Source organism: Hemitrygon akajei, chromosome 18 (assembly GCF_048418815.1).
Source record: "Hemitrygon akajei chromosome 18, sHemAka1.3, whole genome shotgun sequence".
In the NCBI taxonomy this organism is placed as follows: domain Eukaryota; kingdom Metazoa; phylum Chordata; class Chondrichthyes; order Myliobatiformes; family Dasyatidae; genus Hemitrygon; species Hemitrygon akajei.
Window position 1 is genome coordinate 49329814 of NC_133141.1, and position 9095 is coordinate 49338908.

At 39.5% G+C, this 9095-nt stretch overlaps 2 non-coding genes across 2 annotated transcripts; one reads left to right on the top strand and one right to left on the bottom strand.

The window, feature by feature from the left end:
- The first annotated feature begins 5302 nt into the window (after nt 1-5302).
- Nucleotides 5303-5374, top strand: trnaq-uug (transfer RNA glutamine (anticodon UUG)). The gene has a single exon. It is a non-coding gene; the product is annotated as a tRNA-Gln (tRNA).
- Nucleotides 5375-6189: 815 nt separating this feature from the next.
- trnaq-uug (transfer RNA glutamine (anticodon UUG)) lies at nt 6190-6261 on the bottom strand. The gene has a single exon. It is a non-coding gene; the product is annotated as a tRNA-Gln (tRNA).
- Nucleotides 6262-9095: the final 2834 nt, after the last annotated feature.

A 9095-nucleotide genomic window follows, 5' to 3' on the forward strand; every position in this document is an offset into this window, starting at 1 on the left:
AAACCTCGGCGCCCAATGCTCTCTGGCGCCGCACACAGGCCCAAAGAGCTCATTACAGATGAAAAAATTCATCCTGCTATTTATTAACATCCGAAGCTTATATCTTAAGAAAGTCTTTGTCACTGTTGTCACCAAGAAGCTGATGCTTCTGTTTGGAATAAGATCTAAAAATAAACAAAATTAATTGCTGTAATACACTGCCATTCTAGTATATTGATTGAATTCTGTCTCAACAATTCAATTTAGAAAATATACAAAATTATTCAGATTTATTCAGTTACACCTTAACAATCACTTAATTCTTCAGGTTTTAATACTATAGTTTTTTTTTGTAACCTAAATTCTTAAGTTACCTGGTTAATGGTCATTTAACAGTGGTATTGGGGGGGGGGGCGGGGGAGGTGGCCCGATGATTGAAAATGCAGCTGTGCTCTTCAAACTGAAAAGACACTTTTATCAAGGACAATATAATAATTATAGGCAGCGAATTAAATATATTTGCAGAACAAATTAATGAAGTGTAAATATATTGATTGCTTAAAAGATCAGCTAAGAACATTACTTTCATATGATATTAATTAATTGACATTTAAATATTCATTATGATGTTAAAAACTTGGCAAATTGAGTCAGAATAAATTTATTTTTAACAACCATTACTACATTCATCTTCCTGGTCCCAGTGAATCCTCCCATTAAGACTCAAAAAAAAAATTCTGTAGCTATAAAATATATTTTTCTGCTTCCAATTGAAATGAACTGTTTTTATAAATGGAGACACATCAGAGAGTAATGTAATGTCAGTCATATTTCCCCACAGAATAGAGGAAAATCAGGTACAGAAAGCAAAATATAGGGTGTTGTAACTGTGATCGAAGTCACTGGAGAGACACTGGAGTTGTGGATGTGGAAGTCTTTATTCATCACAACAAAATAGACATTCTTGTGGAGACACTCATGGTCTCACAAATCCAATAGTACATCACATTATTCAATTATTATTCAAAACTATGTTGCAAATGTAGGATTTCCAGTTGGAGTCACATTAAGACTTGAGACAAAAATGCTATTGCAACTGCTGATATGGTGTAAAAGAGGTAGGTAATAAATGTTTGATCCTAGTCATAGAACACTAGAGCAGAGAAACAGACCCTTTGGCCCATCTAGTCTGTGCCAAACTGTTGTTCTGCCTAGTTTCATTGATCTACACCTCCATATCCCTCCATATCCAAACTTCTCTTAAATATTGTAATCGAACCTGCATCACCAGTTCTGCTGATAGCATGTTCCACACTCGCACTAACCTGGGTGAAGAAGTCCACCTTCAGATTCTTCTTAAATATTTCACCTTTTATCCTTAATCTATTACCTCTAGTTCTAGTATCCTGAGAAAAAACCTGCTTGCATTTATCTATTCTCATAATTTGGATATCAAATCTCCCTTCATTCTCCTATGCTCCAGGGAATAAAGTCCTAACCTATTCAACCTTTCCCTATAACGCAAGTCGTCATGTCCCAGCAACGTCCTTGTAAATTTTCTCTGTACTCTTTCAATCTTATTAATATCTTTCCTGTAGGCAGGTGGTCAGAACTGCACACAAAACTCCAAATGCAGCATCACCAATGTCTTAAACAACTTCAACGTAATATCCTAACTCCTGTACTCAATACTTTTGATTTATGAAAGCCAATGTGCCAAAAGTTTATGGAATTATGAATATGTATTCCCAGAACTCTTCTACTCCACTGTTAACATTGAGGAAAAGGTTATTAGCATGGCACTAGGCCTTCAGCTCTTCCACCTCCTCTCTTTTGGCCATCTCGTCGTTGGTGATGCGGCCCACCACTGTTGTGTCATTGGCGAATTTGACAAAATTGGTGAATTACTCCGGTGTTTAGCTGTGCAGTCATGTGTTCAAGCAGAACAGTGATCCATTAAAAAAAAAACACAAAATGCTGGCAGAACTTAGCAGGCCAGACAGCATCTATGGGAGGAGGTAGTGACGATGTTTCGGGCTGAAACCCTTCACAGTGATCCATTTTTTTTGGGGGGGCATATTTATCTGTAATGTAGATGATAGTTGCTGTTTAAATAATAAAAAAAAAATCATCATCATTCAAATCATTCATATGATGGGATGATGAAATATCTATTTACAGTGGAGTGCCAATGGAGTGTAGCAGTTAGTGCAACACTTACAGCTCAACGTTAGAGTTTGGAGTTCAATTCTGGCATCCTCTGTAACAAGTCTGAATGTTCTTTCTCGTGTGTACATGGGTTTCCTTTGGGTGCTCGGGTTTTCTCCCACGGTCCAAAGATGTATAGATTAGTAGGTTAATTGGTCATTGTAAATTGTCCCATGATTAGGCTAGGGTTAAATAGGTGGATTCATCTCTATTTTCTCGGTCTGTGTTGCACCTTATTTTCATTACTTATTTCTAAATTATCCACACACTTAAATAAGATTGTTTTACTTTTTATACTCATACCATTCATCATATTCTTTCTCGAGAACTGTCACCTAAGTTATTTAAGTTTAGTCAGTAATTAACCCAAGACAATTAGTTTTCACCAAATAGGAAATCAAATCATAACAAATTATATCATTTAAGATGATAGATTCTAGGGAACTCTCTCAAAGTTAAGAGCGCAAAGAGATCTTACCTTGTGAGCCCTATTCAGCTAAAGTCAGTTATGTCTATTCATACACCTGAAGTTGCCATTATTAACAAATCTAGTATTTAATCAACACTGGCTTTGTGGGAGAAGCAAGAGAGTGGTATGTGTTTGTGCCAGTGTCCTTGGTGACATATCAAATCTCTTCAAACTCCTAATGAAATATAGCTGCTGGAATGCCTTCCTCATAACTGCATCAATGTGTTGGACCCAGGGTAGATCTTCAGAGATGCTGATACCCAAGATCTTGAAGCTGCTCACCCTTTCCACTGATAATCCCTCGATGAGGAATGGTGTGTGTTCTCTTAACTTCCCTTTCCTGAAGTCCACAATTAATTCCTTAGTCTTACTGACATTGAGCAAGATTATTGTTGTGTCACCACTCAAGCAGCCAATCTAGCTCACTCCCGTACACCTTCTCATCATTAGCTGAGATTCTACCAACAACAGTTCTATCATCAGTGAATTTATAGATGGTGTTTCAGCTGTGCCTAGCCACACAGTCGTAAGTGTGGAGTAGAGCAGTGTTCTAAGCAGTTGAGGTGCACCTGTGTTGATTGTCAGTGAGGAGGCAATGTTATTTCTGACCTACACTGGCAGTGGTCTCCCAATGAAGAAGTCAAGGATCCAGTTGCAGAGTGAGGTAGGGAGGTACAGAGGTCCAGGTCTTGAAGCTTGTTGATTAGTATTAGAGTACCTATGTCAGGATGCTGTTCATTGACTATAGCTCAGCATTCAACACCATCATTCCCACAATCCTGACTGAGAAGTTGCAGAATCTGGGCCTCTGTACCTCCCTCTGCAATTAGATCCTCGACTTCCTAACTGGAAGACCGCAATCTGTGCGGATTGCTGATAATATCTCCTCGCTGATGATCAACAACTGGCACACATCGGGTGTGTGCTTAACCCACTGCTCTACTCTCTCTATACCCATGACTGTGTGGCTAGGCATAGCTTAAATACCATCTATAAATTTGTTGATGATACAACCATTGTTGGTAGAATCTCAGATGGAGATGAGAGGGTGTACAGGAGCAAGATATTTCAACTAGTGGAGTGGTGTCACAGCAACAAGCTGGCACTCAATGTCAGTAAGACGAAAGAGCTGATTGTGGACTTCAGGAAGGGTAAGATGAAGGAACACATGCCAATCCTCATAGAGGGATCAGGAGTGGAGATAGTGAGCAGTTTCAAGTTCCTGGGTGTCAAGATCTAACCTGGTCCCAACATATTGCTGCACTTATAAAGAAGGCAAGACAGCGACTATACTTCATTAGGATTTTGAAGAGATTTGGCATGTCAACAAATACACTCAAAAACTTCTATTGATGTACCGTGGAGAGCATTCTGACAGGCTGCATCACTGTCTGGTATAGGGGGAGGGGTGGGCTACTGCACAGAACCGAAAGAAGCTGCAGAAAGTTGTAAATCTAGTCAGCTCTATCTTGGGCACTAGCCTACAAAGTACCCAGGACACCTTTAGAAGGCGGTGTATTAGAAAGGCAGCGTCCATTATTAAGGACTTCCAGCAGCCAGGGTATGCCCTTTTCTCACTGTATCAGGTAGGAGATACAGAAGCCTGAAGGCACACACTCAGTTATTCAGAAACTGCTTCTTCTCCTCTGACATTCGATTCCTAAATGGACATGAATCTTTGGACACTACCTCACTTTTTAAAATATACAGTAATTCTGTTTTTGCATATTAAAAAAAATCTATTCAATATACGTAATTGATTTACTTGTTTATTATTGTTTTATTTTATTATTATTTTTTCTCTCTCTGCTAGATTATTGCATTGAACTGCTGCTGCTAAGTTGACCCATTTCACGTCACATGCCTGTGATAATAAACCTGATTCTGATTCCTATGAGAAGGTGACAGTGAGCCGCCAATTTCAGCCACTGACCCTTGGTTATTATGATACTGTCATTTATCTGGTTGGTGGGGAGTTCCCGGGATTTGAATCAGGTGAAGGAACCTAACAATATATTAAATCATGTAGTTATTGCTTTAGGTGTGTGGGAGCTTATTGTGAACAACCTATTACAGCGGCTATAAAACCAGTCCAAAGATGCACCGGTTAGTTGGTTAATTGTTCATTATAAACTGTCCCATGATTAGGCTAGGGTTAAATCGAAGGCTACCTGGCCGGCTGTGTTCCACCAGCATTTTTTGTGTGTTGTTGTTTGAATTTCCAGCATCTGCAGATTTCCTTGTGTTTGCTCTTTAAATCGAAGGTTGCTGGACGGAGCGGCATAAAGGGTCTACTCCGCGCTGTATCTGCATAAAAATAACATTTTCTCTCACCCAATTTAATTTGTTTTAAAATTCCCAACACAAAGGCGAGCTCTCGCGGTTTTTCGGTGCCGGTTTTCAGCCACTGCCTCCTTCCATGCCGCAAGCGGCGGGTGACGTCACAATGCCTTGGCTTGTTCCGGCTGCGCGATCGCGCTCACGGGGTAGCGTTATAACCTTTGGGAGTGAAATGGTTTCCTTGTTTCTTGAGGAAGGCGAACGCTTTATCGCACATCGGAACATAAAATAAAAAAAAACTTAATGAAAACACATTGAGCTTATATTTCCTTATTGAGGATGCTATTTCGCAGCTGTTCGTGACACGGTCCCATGGTGTAATGGTTAGCACTCTGGACTTTGAATCCAGCGATCCGAGTTCAAATCTCGGTGGGACCTCACAAATTTTTCTATCAATTAACAATCCTCCATAATTCATGTTAATTCATTGATAATACAATCAACTCGGTCTGATGCAATTATATCATTTATTTCTTACATTTACTGGTTTATAATGTTGCTGATGGGTATTGTATTTAATACATCCAACTCCTGACCTGACCCTTTGAGTACTTTTCGATTAAACAATACTGCGAGTTAAATTATATTTTACTACAAAAGGAGTAAGTAGAAATTCCTGGAATTGCTGCGAGATCGTTTGCAAGAATGAATCATAATTTGAGAGCTAGAAACTCTCAAAATTAACTTTAAATCATCCAAAATATTTTGTTGAGCTACAACGCAGTTTGAAATGATTTGTTGATTGATTACTAGAAAGATAATCACCCCTCCAAGGTCTTGGGATGTTGGAATGTGGAGAATATACAAGATTCTATTACAGCATAAAGAGGACCTGGTAATTACGTGGTTTGCACTTATTTTTATTTCACGAATAATCCAACAAAATGTTTGTGATCAAGATACATCGAGCTTTGCTTTCCTTGTAGGGTTTAGAGTCATCACCCATCTTTTAAAAAGGGAAAGACTGGGGGGAAAGTGCTTAAAGATGCAAAAGCGGCTTTTGGAATTGCGAAACTTCACTTGGGGCCATGAGCGTAAGCCCCGCGGTCTAATTAAACAGAAAGGAGTTTAAAGTAAGTCAATTATTTACGTAAGTGGAAACCAATATAGGATTTCTGTGTCTTGAATCTAGTTATGCCACTGGACATTGAAAGTAGAAGAGCCTTTATTTCCAATGTTGTTAAAACATAGCGAGGTCCCACCGAGATTTGAACTCGGATCGCTGGATTCAAAGTCCAGAGTGCTAACCATTACACCATGGGACCGAACTGCGGAACTAAACTCTTGCATCCTCCTGAAAACCTAAATCATTGGAGTTGACATCGTTTAAACTCAGTGTTACAGATATATTCAAGACCACAGATGCTGGAATCTGGAGCAACAAACGATCTGCTGGAGGAGCCAGCAAGTCGAGCAGCGTACGCGGGGAGGAACGGAACTGTCAGTGTTTTGGGCGGAAACATTGCAAAAGGAATGCCGTGTTATCAGTCCCGATGGAGAATCGTGACCGAAAACGTTGCCAATCTCTTGCTTCCACAGATGCTGTCTGATGCGCATTAGGGTTCCTCCAGCAGCTTGCGTAAAGGCCGCTTGGGCAACAGAAATTCGCCTTTACAGAATTCAGAAATCACTAAATAAAAATTTAAGATAAGGAATGAAATCCACTCTTACAGACTTTATGTGAAGAAAACATTTAAAAATTTGTATTTCTTGACACATGCGCAGATGATGGGGCTTTGCGTTACGGAAAACCACCTTTGCTGAGTTCTGAAATCTCCAGGCCTGCTGAGAACCGGTCTACCTTGGCTTTGATACCATGTTTAATTTCTCTTTTCAGCCACACAGTTGAATCACTTCTCCTTTTGTTTTGTTTTGTGCATTAAGGGATTATATTTGTCTTGCAACATGTATCGTTTATCTAAATGTCAACCATTGCGTACCCATCGTTATATATTTTAATGTGTTCTTACAATCCATCACCGCTAAATCTCCGTTCGCTTCTTCATGGTTTATTTCCCCCCTTAGATTTAAAACCTAGCACTGAACTACAGCACTTTTAAATTCAATGTCAAATTCTATACTATTACAGTCATTCTTCCCTAAAGGCCCGTTACGAAAAAAATCATTCAATTATTCCTAATCGCACATCAGATCTAAAGTAACCATTACCTTCATTGTATCTTCAACATATTCATCTATAAAAGCATTTGCACATATTCCGTGATTTTATTTCTAACAATTTATTACCAATAATTTCCCTTGGATAATCTACATGAAAAGTCTCATATATTACTGTGCATGCCATCCCTTTTATATAAGGCTCCAATTTATTTAAGTGTTGCCCTATATTAGTACTACTTGGTGACCAACACTCAGCAATATTTTCTGCCCTTTGCTGTTTCTTAGCTACACGCAAACTGACTCTCTAACCACAGTCATTTGCTCTACCCTCCTTTTTCTGTACTTGTTAGTGTGTATGAAGTCTAAATGCGTGCAACATTCACAACATGGTTGATAACAACAATAAATTAATAGTCTGATAAATTATTTATTCAGCAATTTAGTCATATTTTTATCAACGAAGGTTGAAGAGTAGCAAGGATTTCCATCCCTTTTAATTTAGTTAACTATTGATTTTGCATTACCGCATATTCAAATTCTAGATTGGGTGCAAAAGTTATTTAGGAATGGTTCCACAGATGAGAGATCTCAGTTAAAATGTTCATTTTCACTACGCCAAGGCAATGCTGAATGTAGTCTTGTGTGCTGTTGGAATCAAAATGAGTACAATAGTACATGGAGAAAGTGAGAAAGGCAACACCCACTTGCAATATTCAGTTCACCAAGAATCAACCATGATACTGTCATTAATCCCACTGATAATGGTGGTGCCATTGAGGTCTGATGCAATGAACTGTCACTTGCAGAGGTTAAACATTAGCTCTCAGATATCACATACTTCCTCCTGACTATGAATCAATAGCACAGTTAAAAGGGAATGGTTGTGAGCAAACTGTCATTACCAAAAGGTGGCTGCAGAAAAAGCAAGGTTTGAATGGAATGTTTGAGGGTATTTGATATTTAGAAAAAAGGGAGGAGGAGATGGGATTGGGAAGAGATCAGTGCAATGGTGGGAAATCATCTTGGTTGTGGAAGTTACTTATTGGCCACCTAATGGTAGTTGTAATATAAGGCTCACTTTCAGTGTCGGCTCTTCATGATTTTCAGAGATCAAGTTCATGCTTAATTGCCATTCAACCATACATATGAATACAGCTAAACAAAACAGCATTTTTCTGGGGCCAAGGTGCAAAACACAATACCAACAGTCACACACAGCACACAGATTGGAAATAACATCTCCTCCTCACTGACAATCAGCTCTGGCTCACCTCAACGATGTATGCTTAGTCCATTTCTCTACTCTCTCTTCACCCAGGGCTGTGTGGTTAGAAAGCTCAAAGGCTGGCTATAAATTTGCTCATGATGCAACTATTGGCCGAATTTCAGGTGGTGATGAGGAGGTACATAGGAGCAAGATAGATCAGCTGGTTGAGTGGTGTCACAACAATAGCCTTTCACTCAATGCCAGTAAGACCAAGGAATTGATTGTGAACTTCAGGAAGGGGAAGTTGAGGGAACAGTCAGTAGACCTGATTGAGGGATCAGCAGTGGAAAGGGTTCCTGGGAGTCAACATTTCTGAAGATCTATCCTGGGCCCAACTTATTGATGCAATTACAAAGAAGGCATAACAGTGGCTATATTCCATCAGGAGTTTGAAGAGACTTGATATAACACAAATATCTACAGTGTACCATGAAGAGCTTTCTAACTTGTTACATCACCATCTGGTATGAAGATGCAACTACACAGGATTGGAAAAAACTGTAGAAAGTTGTGAACTCCATCATGAACACCAGCCTTCCCAGCATCCCCAGCATCAAGGACGTCTTCAAAAGGCAACGTCTTGAAAAGGTGGCATCCCTCTTTAAGGACCCCCATTTTCCAGGACATGCCCTCTTCTCATTCCGTCCATCAAGGAGGAGGTACAGGAGTCTGAAGACACACTCAACACTTTAGGAATAGCTTTTTCCCCTC